The 20,859-nt window shown below is 42.9% G+C and overlaps 1 protein-coding gene across 6 annotated transcripts in view; it reads left to right on the plus strand.

Moving 5' to 3' along the window:
- SORCS2 (sortilin related VPS10 domain containing receptor 2) overlaps window positions 1–20,859 on the plus strand; it is a 202,202-nt gene that overhangs the window by 68,168 nt on the left and 113,175 nt on the right. The gene's annotated exons all lie outside the window — the stretch shown is intronic.

Raw genomic sequence — 20,859 nt, forward strand, 5'->3', positions numbered from 1 at the left:
TTGAAGTAAAATATGTGCTTACATGCTGAGAAAAATGGGCCAATTGAGCTTTCCCAGGTGCATGAACAAGGGGTTCTGAAGACCCATGTGCATATATGTTGCACACGCAATGTGTACTGCTGCCCTTAGAGAAAATAAGAAGACACCAGACTTGGTGACTGAACAGGTTTGGAGAGAAAAGAAAGGTGGGGATAAGATATGACTTCGAGCAGAAGAAGAAGGATGGACCACAAAACCATTAATAGTAAGAGATAGGGATGGGAGGGGAGAAATTAGGTTTGCATTTAAAGCCGAGTCTATCAAATTTGCACTTTCTGAAACTATATGAGAACTAAAACACAGCCATCTTTCAAAATTTGCACTTATCCGAATTTCTGAATGTAATTCTCCAACCAATGTTTTAAAAAATGCATATATCTGGGGACAGTGTGCATAAAAATGAATATATTAGTGAAAACAATATACAAAAATGCATTATATTCAGAGAAATTGCTAACAAAATGTATACTTTAGTAAAAAATGCATACAAAAAGGTTTATTAGAAATTCACGCTAAAATGCTGAAAAATTTTCATGAGGATTTTTTTAAAAAGTGCAAATTGATGCAGAAACGTGGAGAACTGAATTTACGATTGGAAAAATGATAAACTGAGAGAACTTAAGTTGACAGATCCTTTCACCATTAGAGGTAAAGACCAGGGAAAGCAGATGAAAGAGAGTCTACCCAATGTATTCTGCTTTAGCTGTGTTGATCTTGAAGGGAGACTGGAATATCCAGAAGGAAATGGCAAAAGGCAGTTGAGGTATGAGAAAGAGAGGGAGAACAGAAAGATAAAGCTGATGATCTGCGCAGAGACAATGCAGATCAAATGCAGCAATAAGATCGCAAAGAGAAAAATGTGAATAGAAGATAACTTAATGAAAGAATCTCAAGGAGAGAAAATGGGGAATAATCTTATAGGGAACTTTGAATCAATTCATAGATTTCCTGCATCATCTGTGCAGTTGAGCCTCCGAAAGGGAAACATAAGAGAAAAACAAAGGCCAGGCAAGAATTCCAGAAGATTAGTGAGAGCACACACAAATAAGAGATCAAGGAACACAAGGACAAAGAAAGCACCTTGACCTTTACCTACCAAAAGATCATTTGACATTTTTTGTAAGTGAGGGTTTAGTAGAATAGTGTGAATAGAAACTAGATTGCTGGGATTCAAGAAGAGCAATAGAGGGTGGAAAATAATGGGAATAGGCTAAAGGTGATAAACCATTTATAAGGAAAATATAACAATGGAATAGGAGGAAAACATATAAAGATGAAAGTTATTTGGAAAGAGGAATACTGTAGCCTGCTTGAAAGATATTTCTCATGATTATCATGGTGCGGAGCGTGGGAAAATGACAGAGAGCCAGCATTTTGGGCAACATGAGCCCCAGAATTGGCTTGGGAGAGCCAAGTTTGAGTATGAGCCAACATGTGGAGATGGTCCAACAAAAAGAATTGCTGACAATTACAAATTTGTTAAATGCTGAACAGCAATTAAGAAGGCCACAGAAAAAGAGAAGAGAAAAAATAGGAAGTTGTCAGATTAAGACCAATCAGATGTGAAGATAGAAAGTAGTGACTGCCAATGGATAAAGAATGGGAGAAGAGAGAATCAGGACAGTAAATGTAGCAAAGGTAGGCAGGAGGAAACAAAGACATAGAGTCATACAAAAAGAAGCTAGTTCAAGGAATAGTGCAGGACCAAGGGCATGTTCCATTTGCGGTGTGGGAGTTGCTTTTGTGGGGTCTAGTCCCATGCAGGTGGACAATGAGGTAACTTCCCGTACCATTGTTGCTTAAGAGGGGCTGGTTGTGCTGGTGTGGAAGGTAGCCACACTGTCCTGCCCACACATATGGTAACATGTTACTGGAGCTGTGTGGACTGGAACATGCAGCAATCACACTCTTGCTGCAAAGATATACTTTGAATCAGCCTTAGGAGCAACAGTTGACTAAATATGTGGATAGCACAAACAAAATAGGCTCACCCAGAGGCTACCCAAAAAGGTCAGTGCACTTTGTAAATGCCCCTGTATTATACAGCCATGAGAGTGGCGGTATACTATAGCCCCCATGGATTTTTCACATTCCGCCATGTTAAATTGAAAATACCCCTCATGCCATTCTGCTGCTTCCCATAAGCTCATTTCAAAACAAGATCTTACAAAACTTATAGTCTTGAACACAGAAACCAGGGGTCTAGTCATTCAGGGTCTTGGGGGGTGTCTTAGACCCCTTTCTTTTTTTAGAGCAGGGTGTCAGCAGGGGGCCTATGTCTCTAGCATCCTATGAAACAATCAGCATGAAAGGGGAGTGTGTTGGTGACTGAGAAGAGTCTTCTAATATGCATCCTTGGGAGCAGTCATCAGAAGATTTGGGGTGAGGTGTCAGCAGTACACTGATGATACCCAGCTATATTTCTCTGTAACATCTGAATCGGGAGAGGCCATGCAAGCCCTGGACCACTGCCTGGACTCTGCGGAGGGCTGGATGAGGGCCAATAAACTGAGTCTGAATCCTCGCAAGATGGAGACACTGTGGGTTGGTGGTTCCCGAGTTCGGATAATTGGTCAGTTGCCTGCTTTGGATGGAGTTGTACTCCCTCTGAAAGAGCAGGTCCGTAGCCTGGGGGTGCTCCTGGAGCCATCTTTGTTGCTAGAGGCCCAGGAGGCATCAGTGGCTAGGAGTGCTTTTTACCAGCTCTGACTGGTAAGATAGCTGCGGCTGTTTCTGGATCGGGATAGCCTGATCACTGTTGTCCACGCACTGGTAACCTCCAGGCTGGATTACTGTAATGCGCCCTATGTGGGGCTGCCCTTGAGGTTGGTCCAGAAGCTGCAGCTGGTGCAAAACACTCTTCCCTCCTGAGGCTTCCGGCAACTGGTTTTCAGAAGCATGCTGCCTTCTGACTAGGGTGGCAGAGCACAGCCATCATGGCTAGTAGTCATTGATAGCCCTGTCCTCCATGAATTTGTCTAATCTTCTTTTAAAGCCATCCAAGCTGGTGGCCATTACTGCTACATGCATGAGTACAAGGACGCTGGAGACAAGGTTGTTGGGAATAAGTTTAAGCATTTGTTTTTCTTGACCAAGGTTTTACAAGATAAACCAAGCATCTAAGGACCAACGGAGACGAACCCTTGAAGATCCATGATTAGGTCTCCTCAAGTTTCCTTAAAAAGAAGAAGTCATGGGGGACTTTATGGGTTTTAATCCTTATCCCAATGGCATTGTTCAGTCTGAATTGCCTCCCACTGGAAGCTATTTGTCCCGTTGGGAAAAACACATAGATGCCTCTGTTTCCCCTGTTGAGCTCATAACAACTTCTTGCTGGGGGGTGGGGTAGAATTTAGATTGGGAAATGGTGTGGGGACACACACACCTGACTAATTTTCCTATTTGTCAGAGTCACCATGTGGAGCTGCTAAGAATTACATTTAAACATTGTAAGAGACCCTGCTCACTACTCTCCCACATCATGCGTTGTTAGATCCAAGTTGCACAGAAACTCATGTAATGATGCCCCAACAGATTTTTTTCTTTGTTGTTTGCAAGAAAAGCAGCTTTGAGAGAGAGGTGACTCTTGGGTGGAGAAGTGGGGAGTCAAGGGGGTGATGCTTAAAACATCATTGCCTGATTTCTATTTCAAATCACCCTCTAGTGGTTCCCCCCCTGTCGTCTTTCACATGCATGTTTGCAAGGATAAGCATGTGGAACCCTGCAAAGGGAGAAGCATCTGGGGTGGGAGATTTGGAGTTGAAAATCAGTGGGTCACAAAAGGGCTAAGCATCCCTTTCCTTTAGGTTCTCTGCTGAAAATCACATACTCCAGTAGTTAGTTTCACATCTTGTCAAGGCATTGTTGCACACCTGAGTGCTCCTATGCCACCAAAATGTTAGTTCCTCCCTTCTCACGATTGTTGTGCAGTTCATAACTTGCCCTTCATGCATTACCATGGTTTAAATGTATATAGGACTGACAATGTAAACTGCAGTAATTTTGCAGTAACCAAAAATGCATTGCATTCTCTCTTACATGCAAAACTTTATTTTCTTCAAATTGGGCTCCCTCCTTTAATGTTCTTCTAACATGTCAACCTGAGAGCAAGTGTGGTATAGTGGTTAAGGTGTTGGGCTACGACCTGGGAGACCAGGGTTCGAATCCCCACACAGCCATGAAGCTCACTGGGTGACCTTGGGGCAGTCACTGCCTCTCAGCTGCCTCAGAGGAAAGCAATGGCAAACCCCCTCTGAATACCGCTTACCATGAAAACCCTATTCATAGGGTCCTCATAAGTCGGAATTGACTTGAAGGCAGTCCATTTCCATTTTCAACATGTCAACCTTGCAGCCTTTCAGGTAGAAAATTAACTTGTTTTGTTTTATGTTTTTAAAATAGCAAAAGACTGGTTTTCAGGTTGGACTGTTTATCTGGAAGACACTTCAGAGATAAACACAAGAATGTCACATTTATCTCACAGTTGCATCAACACTCAATTATTGCTACAGTTAGTTCCCTGGGCTCATATGTCTGAGAGTTTTAAAAACAACAACTAAAGAGAGAGGGAGAATGCACGATTTCCGTTTGGCTCAGAGTGGCTGTATACTATGCTAGTTTGGATTTTTCGCATTCTACCACACTAAATTGAAAATATCCCCCATGTCATTCTGTTACTTCCATTAAGCTCATTTCAAAACAAAGTCTTACAAAACCTGTAGTCCTGAACTCAGAAATGCTTGCTTAACAGTAGGGGTATAATCAAAATTCACAAAATTTGAATTTGACACTGGATTTCCTATTTATTCGCTTTTTTGTCCTCGCAGATTGGGTTTTTTTCTAGCAGTTTTCAACGGCTCAAGTGGATTTTTAAAGAAAAATTGCCTGAAAATTTCCCCTCAAAATATCACTATTAATATTCTGAGGGAAAATAGCAATATTTTTTAAAAATATGAAAAATATATTTAAAATATTGATGTTAATATCGATATTTTTGCAGAAAAAAACCCATATTAGTATTTATCACAAATAGCAAACATTGATCCCTTACGAAGCAGTACCAGAAGGAAGTTTGACAGGGCAAAAATCGAACTGGCACCGAAATGCGGATCCCATCCCTACTTAACATCCATCAAAGCAGGGCAGGTGCCAGGCATGACTTGGCCCTTGGGCACCAGCCTGCCCTGGGTCCACAGTGCCATAAAGCCAAACACCCCCGCCCGATAGAGGCAGTGCAGGACTTAAATCAGCCCACCTGCCCCACCTACCTGTCATATCAGTGTGTCATCATGTCAGTGCGCACATCTACCATCACCCAAGATGGCAGCAGGGACGTCCCTAAGGGGTTGAGCAACCCAAATTGTGTTTTTAATTTTTAAAAATTTAAAGGGCAGTACAATATCTCAGAGACAATATCTCAGAGGTCTCCCCCTCCCCTGGTGCATTCATTATATCAACCTATTTCCCCTGCTTTTTAAAGTTTGTTAGAAATGTCTGTTGGCCATAGGCATGGTCTTAAACCACAAGGTGTTTTGCCTATTAGTGAATTTTGTTTATTTGACTTGTTAGTCACTTGTTCTCCAAAGGTCTCTCAGAATGGGACCTATCATAAATAGATGATAGCAGACAGTCCTATTGTTAAAGCATGAAGAAGTTCCATGTGCTGTTAATGTTGTTGTTGTTGTTATGTGCCTCCAAGTCAACTACGACTTATGGCGACCCTATGAATCAGTGACCTCCAAGAGCATCTGTCATGAACCACCCTGTTCAGATCTTGTAAGTTCAGGTCTGTGGCTTCCTTTATGGAATCAATCCATCTCTTGTTTGGCCTTCCTCTTTTTCTACTCCCTTCTGTTTTTCCCAGCATTATTGTCTTTTCTAGTGAATCAGGTCTTCTCATGATGTGTCCAAAGTATGATAACCTCAGTTTCATCATTTTAGCTTCTAGTGATAGTTCTGGTTTAATTTGTTCTGACACCCAATTATTGGTCTTTTTTGAAGTCCATGGTACACGCAAAGCTGTTCTCCAACACCACATTTCAAATGAGTTGATTTTTCTCTTATCCGCCTTTTTCACTGTTCAGCTTTCACATCCATACATAGAGATCGGAAATACCATGGTCTGAATGGTCCTGGCTTTAGTGTTCAGTGATACATCTTTGCATTTGAGGACCTTTTCTAGTTCTCTCATAGCTGCCCTCCCCAGTCCTAGCCTTCTTCTGATTTCTTGACTATTGTCTCCATTATGGTTAATGATTGTGCCAAGGTATTGATAATCCTTGACAAGTTCAATGTCCTCATTGTCAACTTTAAAGTTACATAAATCTTCTGTTGTCATTACTTTAGTCTTTTTGATGTTCAGCTGTAGTCCTGCTTTTGTGCTTTCTTCTATAACTTTCATCAGCATTCGTTTCAAATCATTACTGGTTTCTGCTAGTAGTATGGTATCGTCTGTATATCTTAAATTATTGATATTTCTCCCTCCAATTTTCGAACCTCCTTCATCTTGGTCCAATCCTGCTTTCCATATGATATGTTCTGCATATAGATTAAATAAACAGGGTGATAAAATACACCCGTGTCTCACACCCTTTCCGATGGGGAACCAATCGGTTTCTCCATATTCTGTCCTTACAGTAGCCTCTTGTCCAGAGTATAGGTTGCTTAACAGGACAATCATGCTGTGGCACCCCCATTTCTTTTAAAGCATTCCATAGTTTTTCCTGATCTACACAGTCAAAGGCTTTGCTGTAATCTATAAAGCACAGGGTGATTTTCTTCTGAAATTCCTTGGTCTGTTCCATTTTCCAACATACGTTTGCGATATGATCTCTGGTACCTCTTCCCTTTCTAAATCCAGCTTGGACATCTGGCATTTCTCGCTCCATATATGGTAAGAGCCTTTGTTGTAGAATCTTGAGCATTACTTTACTTGCATGGGATATTAAGGCAATAGTTCGATAATTACTGCATTCCTGGGATCCCCTTTCTTTGGAATTGGGATGTATATGGAATGCTTCCAGTCTGTGGGCCATTGTTTAGTTTTCCATATTTCTTGACAGGTTTTTGTCAAAATCTGGACAGATTTAGTCTCAATAGCTTGTAGCAACTCTATTGGTATGCCATCTATTCCTGGTGATTTGTTTCTTCCAAGTATTTTAAGAGCAGCTCTCACCTTACATTCTAAAATTTCTGGTTCTTCATCATATGGTTCCTCCATGAATGAATCTGTCATCCTTGCATCTCTTTTATAGAGTTCTTCAGTGTGTAGCTTCCATCTTTGATCTTTATATTCTTCTGGGATGTTATTTAAATTGTATTTTGGCATTACGATTGCTTTGTTGTTGTTCTTTAGCTTTACTCCTATTTTCGATGTGACCAGTTCATTATCTGTACCACATCTGCTCCTGGTCTTGTTTTCGCAGAAAGTATGGAACTTCTCCATCTTCTGCTACCAATTATATAATCAATTTGATTCCTATATTGACCATTTGGTCCATACGTACAGTCATCTTTTCGGTTGCTCAAAAAATGTATTTGCGAAAAACAAATTATTGACTTCACAGAATTCAATAAGTCTTTCTCCTGCTTCATTTCTATCCCCTAAGCCCCATTTTCCCACAATTCCTAGTTCTTCTGTTCCTTACTTTTGCATTCCAGGCCCCCATGATTATCAGCACATCTTGTTTTGGTGTGTGATCAAGTTCTTCCTGTACTTCTGCATAAAATCTCTCCAATTCCTCCTCTTCTGCATTTGCCGTCGGAGCATAGAATTAGATGATGGTTATATTGATAGGTTTCCCATTTAATCTCATTGATATCACTCGCTCAGACCTTGCGTTGTAGCTCCTAATTGTTCTTGCTACATCACTTCTCACTATTAAAGCAACCCCATTTCTTCTTAATTTCTCATTTCCTGCATAAAATATTTTGTAGTTGCCTGATTGTAAATGTTCCATTCCCGTCCATTTTAGTTCGCTCACGCCAAGTATTGTAATGTTGATGCGTTCCATTTCTTGCTTGACAATTTCTAATTTTCCCTGGTTCATGCTTCTCACATACCATGTTCCTGTTGTGTGCGTCGTACAACTCAGGACTCTCCTTTTGCATCTGTGTGCATCAGCCTCTGGGCTTCCTTTCGGCTTTGACCCAGCTGCGTCATTAGTCACAGCGCTACTCGTACTTGTCCTTTGTTCTTCCCCAGTAGCTCAGTGAGTGCCTTCTGACCTGGGGGTCTCATCTTCCAGCACTATCTCGTGTTGCATTTTGGATACTCTCTTCATAGGGTTTTCGTGGTAAGAGATATTCAGAGGTGGTTTACCATTGCCTTCCTCTGAGTTTGGATGCATCTTAGTCTGGTGTTTCAGCTTTGACCATTCCGCCTTGGGTGCCCCTGCTAGGAGTCTAGCCTCTTGGTCTAGACTCCTGGCGGCTTTGCTCTCAGCTTCTTCAACACACTCAAACCCCCTCACCACGTTAAGGTGTGCATCCGAAGAGGAGGGTGCTGTTAATAGGTGCATGATAAAATTGTGGTTTGTTGTAGCTCCTCTATAAGTCCTCCCTGTGTCAACAACCCCAGGTTTGCTAAGATTTGCTAATAAAGATGGTTCTGTGGCAGGAAATTGTGGGGGGAAATCTTGCCTGAATTAGGGCTTCTAGAAGGCTATGACACTGTCAATTCCCACAGCTGAATCCAATTTATTAGGCAGTGAGTGAGAACATGTGCTTATCAGCTCGAGACTGGTACCTCAAGGCCACAGGCTGGAGAAACCGCACAGCCATTAGGCGTGAAAGCTCTGGAAGGTTTCATCATTAGAAAGCCCTCTGATTGACTAATTTCTGGCTGTTGCCGGGCTTTTTCACTATAAAAGTAGAGCTAAGATTTTGGTTTTTGTTCCCCAATGTTCCTTGGTGCCACCTAATGTTGGGGTTCTATCTTCCTATTGCTATCCAGGCCATACATCTCTTGGGGAGATGTGGAACCATGAAGTTACTTTGCCTGTGTTCCTATGATGTGTAAGTATAGAATAGGCTAGACAGATTTGTTATTTTTGTCCTGCGATTGAGTTCTCTTTTTTTTTGTATTTAACCTTCTGGGTGTTTGGTTTAAGGAACTATTTTGCTGCTATATTTTTACATTTATAATTTTATCGTAATAAAGACTGTATCTTATTCACCAGTGTGTGTTCATTGCAGGGGAATTTTAGCTCTGAATCCAGCACCTTGGCCATTTAGCCACAGATGACCGTATAACTGGGTATTTTGCCTAAAGGCTCCAAGACAAGAAGTGCATCTTTGCCTCTTGTCTTTTGGAATCCTTGGCAGGTCTATTTCTCACACTTTGGGTTTCCCCTTGGCCTAGAGTGGGTGACCAGGTTTAAGGGGTGGTGGCGGTCTACCTACTTTACAGGATTGGCATTGGTTTAACTCAGCCTGGCCAGGATCAGCTGCCCTGGGTTTGGGATTAGATTCCCTGGCAGAGTTCTTCACACCCTGGACTTATGGGAGAGTGGTAGTGCTGTATTTTGTGAGCCTAGTGAAGCCTAGGGGGCTGCCTTATACCAAGTTAGACCATTAACCCATTTAGCTCTGTTTTGTCTACAGAGATGGACAGAAATCAGGCTTGCAGGATCTGCTTTATTTTTTTACTAGAACCCCGAGATCCATCAACACAACACTTTTAATTGATCCCATATCCAGAACTCCATTGTAACTGGTCCTTCCATTGCCCCATTTTAGTAGAGGCCTGGAATGAGATTGGGTTTAGGAGGCAACCCAATCAACTTCTCTTTTCACCAGAAGGCACAATTATGTAGAGGGCAGGAGGAGATAAGCCTGAAGTGAGGTGCATTGGGTTCAAATCAGGCTGCCATAGCCAGTGATAAGGAAAGCTCTTGGTGACATCCTTTAAGCCACACAGTCAAACCAAACCAGTAGGGGATGGGAGGTGGTGTGGAACGATCTGCCACGGGGACAAATTGACTTAGTTCGTCTTGAGCAATTTCAGCCTTCCATGTGTTCCCACCCTCACCCCAGTCAGAGCGTTTGGATGAACTCCAATTCAAAATAAAATTTGAAATTAGTCTTGTACAAATATTTGATTGGCTATTACAATCAACTGTTTTAAATGAAGGTGCATATAAATACATTGTTTAACAACATAATAAATATAACACAAGGTTTTTCATTTACCTGGGTAATAATTATTTATTTATTGGAATATTTATACCCTGTCTTTATGTCCTTAATGGGACTTTCAAAGTGGCTGACAATCATCATAAAAACAGCTACCAACAAAACATAAGAACAATTTAAAGAACTACAGCAGTGTTAAAACAACAGCGGTTGGCCAAAAATAAGAAGCAGAGGAAACCAACAACTTACTTCAGGGAGTGCTCAGAGCAAAAACCTGTCTAAACAACAATGTCTTAACCAGTCACCAGAAAGCAAACAAGGAAGTAAGTCAGCAAAATCTTTTGGGGCAGGGAGTTCCAAAGTCTGTTGATTGAAACATGTGGGTAGACTTGTGAAAGAGGCCTTTCGTTAAATATCCTGCTCCCAAACTGTTTTAAGTCTTTAAAAGTTAAAAACAGCATGTTGAATTGGATCCAGAAACTATTGATTCAATATTGGTTTTATATGATCTGATGGTTAGAATCTTGCCAGTTTTTCAAAGGCAGACCCCCTCCCATACAGTGTGTTAGGATGTATAGCTAGAATTTTCTAGGATGCTACTAAGACAAGCAGTATAATATACAAGAAATCAACCTTTTAGTTATGAATACTTTCTGAGGGCAAAGGAGATTGGCCTTTAGTCTGCACATTTTGAAATGTAAACGTGTAATATGAATTCAACATAAATTTTCAAGATGTTTCTTTGTTTGTCTGTCTGTTTGTTAGTTGCTTGTTACCTGAAGATCTCCAAATGACTTGCAGCACATTAGAAGCATAAATAGAAATACATAATATTGTAAAACAGAACAAGCAACCCCCATAACAGCCACAGGAAGCTTGGCAGAACACTGATAACAAAGCTTATGCCCCTTTCCTCCCCCCCCCAATATAAATAGAGTGGTATTCCATGCAAGTCTTGCTCAGGGTTGACCCATTGAGGTTAATAGACACGACTAATTTAGGCTGATTAATTTCGATGGGACTTAGTTGAATACAACCTGTAATCTTGCTTCTTGTACTTTTATTAAATATAAAGATTTTTCTAGCATCCATCTCAGTGTATTTTGTATTAAAGGGAAGCTACCAAATCTGACAATGTAACCTGCATTCTTTATCTTACCTTCTGAAATTGTGCATTCTTATTTTAAGAACATAAGAACATAAGAAGAGCCTGCTGGATCAGGCCAGTGGCCCATCTAGTCCAGCATCCTGTTCTCACAGTGGCCAACCAGGTGCCTGGGGGAAGCCTGCAAACAGGACCCGAGTGCAAGAACACTCTACCCTCCTGAGGCTTCCAGCAACTGGTTTTCAGAAGCATGCTGCCTCTGACTAGGGTGGCAGAGCACAGCCATCACGGCTAGTAGCCATTGATAGCCCTGTCCTCCATGAATTTGTCTAATCTTCTTTTAAAGCCATCCAAGCTGGTGGCCATTACTGCATCTTGTGGGAGCAAATTCCATAGTTTAACTATTTATTTATTTATTTATTATTTCAATTTATATGCCGCCCTTAGCAGAATAGCTCTCAGGGCGGTGAACAAACAAGATAAAATACAATATATCATAGTAAAAAAAAACAAAAACATGTACAAACAAACAACAGAAAGCACAACAAAAACGAAATACAACACAAATTAAGAAGGATACATGTTAAAAGTAGAAAGATTAAGAAAATTAAACGATTAAAATGCCTGGGAGCATAAAAAGGTCTTTACCTGGCGCCGGAAAGATAGAAGTGTAGGCGCCAGGCGTACCTCTTCGGGGAGGCTGTTCCACAACTCAGGGGCCACCACAGAAAAGGCCCTAGATCTAGTAACCACCCTCCGGGCTTCCCGATGAGCTGGTACCCGGAGGAGGGCCTTAGATTCTGAACGAAGTGAACGGGTAGGTTCATAGCGAGAGAGGCGTTCCACAAGGTATTGAGGTCCCACGCCGTGTAAGGCTTTATAGGTCAAAACCAGCACCTTGAATCTCGCCCGGAAGCAAATAGGGAGCCAGTGCAGACGCGCCAGAATAGGTGTTATATGCGAAGACTGACTGGTCCTCGTCAATAGTCTGGCAGCCGCGTTCTGCACCAGCTGAAGCTTCCGAACTGTCTTCAAGGGCAGCCCTACGTAGAGCGCATTACAGTAATCCAATCTTGAAGTTACCAGAGCATGAACAACGGAGGCGAGGTCGTCCCTGTCCAGATAGGGGCGTAGTTGGGCTACCAGACGAAGATGGTAAAATGCATTCCGTGCCACCGAGGCCACTTGGGCCTCGAGAGACAAGGAAGAATCGAAAAGAACCCCCAAACTACGTACCTGTTCTTTCAGGGGGAGTGTAACCCCATCCAGAACAGGGTGAACATCCACCATCTGAGCAGGGAAGGCGTTCACCAGCAGTGTCTCGGTCTTGTCTGGATTGAGTCTCAGTTTATTAGCTCTCATCCAGTCCATTATCGCGGTCAGGCAACGGTTCAGCACATCAACAGACTCACCTGAAGAAGATGAAAAGGAGAAATAGAGCTGCGTGTCATCAGCATATTGATGGCAACGCACTCCAAAACTCCTGATGACCACACCCAGCGGCTGCATGTAGATGTTGAAAAGCATGGGGGACAAGACCGACCCCTGAGGGACTCCACAATGGAGAGTCCATGGTGTCGAGTGATGTTCCCCAAGCACTACCTTCTGGTGACGGTCCGCGAAGTAGGAGCGGAACCACAGCCAAGCAGTGCCCCCGACACCCAACTCCGCGAGTCTCCCCAGAAGGATACCATGGTCGATGGTATCAAACGCCGCTGAGAGATCAAGGAGAATCAACAGAGTCACACTCCCCCTGTCCCTCTCCCGACAAAGGTCATCATACAGGGCGACCAAGGCTGTTTCGGTGCCAAAACCGGGCCTAAAACCGGATTGAAACGGATCTAGATAATCGGTTTCATCCAAGAGCACCTGGAGCTGGCCGGCAACCACCCGTTCCAAAACCTTGCCCAAAAAAGGGACATTCGCCACCGGTCTATAGTTGTTCAAGTTATCTGGGTCCAAGGAGGGTTTCTTTAAAAGAGGTCTCACTACTGCCTCCTTGAGGCTACCAGGGACTACTCCCTCCCTCAAGGAGGCATTAACCACTTCCTTGGCCCAACCGGTGGTCCCAGCCCTGCTAGCTTTCACTAGCCAAGATGGGCAAGGATCCAGAACAGACGTGGTTGCCCGAACCATTCCAAGCACCTTGTCCACTTCCTCGAGCTGCACCAACTGAAACTCATCCAATAATGAAGGACAAGGCCGTGCTCCAGACACTTCAATGGATTCATCTGTCGCAACATCGGAGTTAAGATTCCTGCGGATACATGCGATCTTATCTTGAAAGTGTCCAGCAATTTCGTTGCAGCGGGCTTCCGATGTTTCTGTAGTATCATGGGGGCCAGAGTGTAAGAGCCCACGCACGACTTTAAAAAGCTCCGCTGGGCGGCATAGGGATGATCTAATAGAGGCAGCAAAATAAAGCTTCTTTGCTGTCCTTACCGCTTTTGTATACAACTTATTGGTGGCACTTACCAAGGCATGATTGTATCCACTGGGAGTTTTCCTCCATCTGCACTCCAGCCTCCTCCTCTCATGTTTCATCGCTCTCAGCTCCGGGGTATACCATGGAGCTGTATGAGCTCTACAGCGGAGGGGGCGCGCGGGAGCGATCGTGTCAATAGCCCGGGTCATTTCCGTATTCCACAGTGCGACCAGGGCCTCGACAGGAGCACCGGTCCTATCAGCCAGAAAATCTCCCAGAGCCCTCTGAAAACCTGCGGGATCCATCCGGCTCCGGGAGCGGATCAACTTAATAGATCCTCCACCTTTGCAGAGGGAAAGAGCCGCTGTGAGTCTAAATCTCAGCAAGCGGTGATCTGTCCATGACAATGGGGTAGATGAAAAACACCCCACCACCAGATCACCATCTCCATGTCCAGTGGCGAAGATCAAATCAAGAGTATGTCCTGACACATGCGTTGGGCCGGTAGAAAATTGAGACAGCCCCATGGTTGTCATGGAGGCAATCAAGTCCTGAGCTGCGCCAGATAAGACAGCCTCGGCATGGACGTTGAAATCCCCCAGTACCAAAAGTCTAGGGGATCTCAAGAGCACCTCCGAGACTATCTCTGTCAGCTCAGCTAAGGAAGCTGTTGGGCAGCAAGGTGGACGGTACACCAACAGTATTCCTAGTCTGTCTCCCTGGCCCAATACAAGGTGGAGACATTCCAGACCAGTCGCCATCTGGACAGGGTGCTTGGTGAGAGGGAAAGAACTCCTATAGACCACAGCAACCCCTCCTCCCCGGCCCTCAGATCTACCACAGTGCTGAACCAGATACCCGGGTGGACAAAGCTGGGAAAGAGCAACTCCTCCCTGATCAGCCACCCAGGTTTCGGTTATACATGCCAGGTCGGCACCCTCCTCCAGAATTAAATCATGGACAAGTGAGGTTTTATTATGTACTGACCTGGCATTCAAAAGCAGCACTTGGAGATCTGAGAGCTGGCTGATAGGATAACCAACAAACCTGTGGGTATGAGGAGAACCGGAACAAGGCACAGACACAATTTGTCTGGGACGAGTTCCCCTTACCTGGCCTGTTCTCCTCCTAACGCCATACCTCCCATTACCCGTCACTACGTTAATTGGGGCCCCCGAAAGCCCCCCCATGAAGGATGGAATCTTTTCTCCCAGGCACATGTTAAAAATACACAAACTCACACAGACAAGCAATCATACAATCATTCACCCAACAGTAACGCACACACACACTATGCACAGAGTAAAGAAGTATTTCCTTTTGTCTGTCCTGAATCTTCCAACATTCAGCTTCTTTGAATGTCCACGAGTTCTAGTATTATGAGAGAGGGAGAAGAACTTTTGTCTATCCACTTTCTCAATGCCATGCATAATTTTATACACTTCTATCATGTCTCCTCTGACCCGCCTTTTCTCTAAACTAAAAAGCCCCAAATGCTGCAACCTTTCCTCGTAAGGGAGTCGCTCCATCCCCTTGATCATTCTGGTTGCCCTCTTCTGAACCTTTTCCAACTCTATAATATCCTTTTTGAGATGAGGCGACCAGAACTGTACACAGTATTCCAAATGCGGCCACACCATAGATTTATACAACGGCATTAAGATATCGGCAGTTTTATTTTCAATACCTTTCCTAATTATCGCTAGCATGGAATTTGCCTTTTTCACAGCTGCCGCACACTGGGTCGACATTTTCATCGTGCTGTCCACTACAACCCCGAGGTCTCTCTCCTGGTCGGTCACCGCCAGTTCAGACCCCATGAGCGTATATGTGAAATTCAGATTTTTTGCTCCAATATGCATAACTTTACACTTGTTTATATTGAATTGCATTTGCCATTTTTCCGCCCATTCACTCAGTTTGGAGAGGTCTTTTTGGAGCTCTTTGCAATCCCTTTTTGTTTTAACAACCCTGAACAATTTAGTGTCGTCAGCAAACTTGGCCACTTCACTGCTCACTCCTAATTCTAGGTCATTAATGAACAAGTTGAAAAGTACAGGTCCCAATATCGATCCTTGAGGGACTCCACTTTCTACAGCCTCCTACGACAAATGAAAAGAACAACTGATGTGAATTATAATGACATGATGTGGCTCTGGGTCCTTGAGCACTTTCATTGGTTGTAATTTTGTACACAAGCCATGACTTTCCTCCCCAATTGTCATCTTATTCTCTTTACAGATGCCACTTTGACACATGCAGTCTGGGCTATTGCTTTGAGGCTGCTATAAACACTGCTAATTACAGTAATGACTTTGGGCATAATCCAGCCAAAGTTAAGTCTCATTGATTTCAAATAAAAAAGCTAAGCACCTACATAACTCTCCCCTTTAAATCAGTGAGTTTGATGGTGATGCTTTCCCACAAAAATAAAGCCAAGAAGTAGCTGGCCAAATCTGCCTGAGGTTACATGAAGGAAGGCAGATAATTCTATGAGTGTGGAGATAACTTTTGTAAAGATCAAGACAGCATAGATGGAAACTGCTGAGCTGACAGATGTGAGCAGAGCACTTGCTCTCCTATATCCAAATATTTGAGCACAAAACCATATATTTAGCCGTAGCTAGAGTATTCAGTAGACTTTGCCCAAGTGGCTTTCTTTGAGGCAGAAATGTGTTGCTATATTGAAAACCTTTTTCTTCTCTGTTTTGTAAAAGAACACATTTTTACCCTTACCAGTAAAGAAGCTGCACTTTTCTGCTTTCAAATAACAGCCCCAAAATGACCAGGAGGGTTAACAGTGGAGGACTAGAGAATATGCAATTAACACAGCACAGCCAGCTCTAATATCATGTTAATCATTTTAAAAAGTGCTTTTATTGTCTTCTGGAAGCCACCATTTTCTCATTCATTTCTGACACTTCTGTATGCAAAAGTGGCAATCGTGCTATATATCATCTTAGGAAATCCCTAAGATACAATGTAGGAACAAACTGCTGCGGTTATGCTTGAATGACAAAGCCTGATCTATGCTGAGTTTTTTGCTTGGTGCCGGCATACGCATGACCTGATTAGTCTGTGTGTTGTGAGCTATGCTAGCAGGGGGTGGACCGATGTGCAGGAGGGGGACAAGGAAGACTTGGACTGGTACATTCCCTTCGGAGAACGACCCAGCGAAGGGGGAGACGTCGAAGAAGCCCCTGCTTTGGAGCCATCCCAGACCCTCCCAGGACAGACTCCTGGACCAGCCGCCCACTCCTCCACCTGATGTGGCACCTCTCCCTGCACTTGCACTGCCGTCAGACAGCTCCCCCCCCTGCAGAGGGAGAGAACAGGACTGAAGCTGAGGCCCCGCCTCAGCTGGGGAAACAGGCAAAACTTTCAGTCATTTTGGTATACAGAAATACTGTTTAAATGGGATCATACCTGCAGCATGTTATCAGAAGGAGTGCACAAAATTTATATCTCCCACTGAAAATTTTCAAATAGGCAAAAATTGGGTGATATAAACTCTGTTACATGATGTTTAAAATATTTATTTTTATTTATTTTATTTAAAATATGTATATATCACCTGCTATATAAAACATTTGCAGGCATTTGCACAAAAATAACAAAAAACAAAAATAAGCCAATTATTTAGCATAAAGCTCCTGGATTACCTGCAGTTGCATAATATTTCTGTCATGTAGTAATCAAATGTTACAGCAAAGCATATTAGGAAGGTGAGATTGCATAAAATAATATGGGACATAGGCTAGAGAGATACAAAGGGAAATTTAATGTTGCCATCTTTAGGAAGTATGTAGAATAGCATAAGCCAACTAAAAGTAAATTTACCTGAATTGACTTTTTTTATGAGTAATATAGTAAACACTTTCCTATCAAATTCCTCCATGCGATTGAGTGCACAGGGGCACTACCATGTGGAGAAAGTGTGAACTGGAAGTACATGTAGGAAGTCAACAGCCACCTCTATGATCACTATGGCTGAAAAGAGCATGGCAGAGATGAATGCTGCAGGCTCCCTACATGTGCAGACTGGGGATCACAGTAGATCACTTGCGGAGAAATTTAAGAAACTAAACTGACCATTCATATCTGAAGAGCAGACTGCCATGGAACATTTGTACATTTCTTATCCCAGAAGCTCATTAACAGGGCAATTTTATGTCATTTTTCTTCAGTGTGCAAATCTGACCACTTCCTCCTCATTCTATTTTATTACAAATGTCCTTGGCAGTTTGTGGTATAGTTGCAAACAAGGCTTGTATGCTTGTGGTGCATCAAAAGGCTATGGATAGGAATCTTTGAACATTGTGGATTTACTTCTGCATTTATGGGTACAGTAGGGCCCTGCTTTACGGTGTTCTGTTTTCCGGCATTCCGCTTATGCGGTGGCTTTCAATTAGGGGAAATTCCTCGTTTTAAAGCCGATTTTGCGGCATTTTCGCGTGGCGCAACCCATTATAGTCAATGGGTTCCGCTTTACGGCGATTTCCGCTTTGCGGCCGGGGCCTGGTCCCTAACCCGCCATATAAGCGGGGCCCTACTGTATGCCACATTTCATTTCATGTACATTTCTTTTGGTGTTACATTGGCATTTCACTGGAAAGTGATGTAAAACATGAAATTATTTTGCTTTGTCCCCAGGCTATAGACTAGCAACGACCTCTGAAAATGTAACCATGATTGTTTTTTCCAGGAGCAGTGGCTCACATATCTGAACTATTATGTCAGAATCATTGGGAGCTGCTTGATTACCAGCTCCTCTTCTGTATAGCTTGTCAGTGCAACATAGCTTCATCTTTGAGGGGCTCTCTTCACTTCCATTTGGTACGGAGCATTGGAACACATGCAGTCTGAATACCTCCAGGGAGTGTTAAAAGTCTTCCTGTGTGAGCCAGTGTTGCGCAGACATGGGGTATAATTTAATTCTGCATGATTTGCATGTTAATTGAGCATTCTGCTTTCATTATATTACCCTTCTAAACTGTTGTTACTAGGCTGCAACGCTTGGGAATGGGAGGGATGGAAAATGAATTCAATGCATAAATAATTGTCTTCTAGAATGGACCCAGTAATTCTTGGCTTCCACTAAAATTCCTCCCTCCCCTTATCTGAGGCTGATTGAAGTGTGTAAAGTGTGCTACAGAAGATTAACTTGGAACCACAGTTTTGCTGTTATGAATCATGTTAGATCATGTTTAATTTGCACAATGCTTTACAATCTTTATCTTACCAATTCTTTTAATGTTAGAGGTAACTCAGTATTTTAATTTTATTTACAGTGGATGGAGATTGAGAAACAGCAAAATGCCAAATAGTGAGCTAGTTAATTCATAGTCAAATTAGGATTTCTCCTGCTGAAGACCAAAATCAGTCTTTCCTTCATTGCTTCACATTGTAGTTAAGGTTCAGGGTAAACAATGAAAATGAGCTCTAGTTATTGTTATGGGTTTGGGGGTTGAGATATATGATTTCTATGAGTCCCCTTCCAGCCTCTGATAGGGACCCTACACCTGGAGGTGGGCTCTGCATCTGAGAAACCTGCTCTGTAGATCAGATAAATCTCCTTTGTTAGTTGAATTGAGTGGCCAGGTGGGCTAATGGATTTATAAAGTGCCCATTAACTGGCAAATGGGCCAGGGTGATCCTATTGTTACTGAAACTCTTCAGGAGAGCCCCCCCTCCTAGGGCCAAAAGAGAGGCTTGTGTTTTTAGTTGAGTCTGAGGAAAGGCTGGGAGCTAGAGACATGAAGAGAGGTTGGCTCCTTGCACCATGGCTTTAGGATGTCTCCTGTAAGCCTGATGGAAAAGCAATATCTGTTGGGCTGCTTATGCTTTGAACCCCTCCATCTTAAGCTCAGGTTGGAATGTGTGTAAATAAAAACCATATTTCCTAAAAGACACCACAATCTCTGCTGACCTTCTTTCCAAGGAAACCAAACCCTGGGCAAGTGCAGGGACCCCTGTAGATCTCTCACCTCTTGGAGATTGGGGTGGCATGCAACAGTATTTTAGGAGTGTCCATTGCAAGCATCCAGCAGTGTGTTGAAAGAGGTTGTGACGCTAGATGGCTCTGGCTTGGTTGTTGTTGTTGCTGCTGCTTTTAGCGTGGATAGCAGCAAATGCTTTTTTGCCATCCTGTGGCCCCATGCTGTATGTAATGTTAAGCATTACATCCATAATACATGACCCCAAAAGACATGATGAACATGTGAATGCATTTAACTTGGCTGGTTTTCCCCTTTTAACAATAGCAGCTGCTCCACTTCCAAGAGGGATTGAGACCTCAGCATGTCCCACCCTCTCTGGTGTGTCACATATACATAGTTTAAAGTATTCCATGAGTTTGATGGCAAAGTTCTGATTCAGGGGGCCTCCTTTACTTCAGGGCCACTCCAGGACATTTTGCTGCCTGTTTGTTTAAATGTGAAGATTATAAATGCCTGAATAGGTTTACCAGTGAGAATAATAAAAGGTACAGTACTGCAGTATACCTCCATGAGGACCTCCATGAGACAACCCTCTTATAGAATTCAGTTAGCCCCTTTGTGCATAGTTTGCAGTGAATTATGACCTAGACAAAGAATTTACAGCTGGCTGACACCACCGCTAGAGATTCACCATGCACGTGGTGACATTTTTTAGATTGTGAACCCATGGACAAAGAATTGTCATTTTATTGTATAAAATGAGTAAGGAAAATATTGTCCTAATGTAACTTGTAACATTAATGGTAGTATTAGGTGATTTGTTGTTTACATAATGGATATACTATCCCTCCATCATTTTATTATCTCTTCCCCTGTCCCTGTCCCTGTCCCCCAGGATCTTGCCTCTTTCCAACAGTCTTGTGCTAATTGTGATACAGATAAAGCATAATGATAATTCTACAGTATAGACTCTAGCTAGTTCTAGGCTGAAATCCCACTAGGGAGTAAGCGCCATTGAATGAAGAGGGACTTACTTTTGAGTTGATGTTCATAAGATTGCACAAAAAAAAGTCACATCCTCACCTCAGGGGATTCTGGGAACTGTCATTATGAGAAGAAGTGGCACTGGGGGATCATTGATACCAAATCCCCTGCATCTTCAAGCTACAAATGCCACAATTTTTTAGAGGAATCCATGACAGTTGAAGTGATATGAA

This window comes from Rhineura floridana, chromosome 1 (genome assembly GCF_030035675.1).
Source record: "Rhineura floridana isolate rRhiFlo1 chromosome 1, rRhiFlo1.hap2, whole genome shotgun sequence".
Lineage (NCBI taxonomy): Eukaryota > Metazoa > Chordata > Lepidosauria > Squamata > Rhineuridae > Rhineura > Rhineura floridana.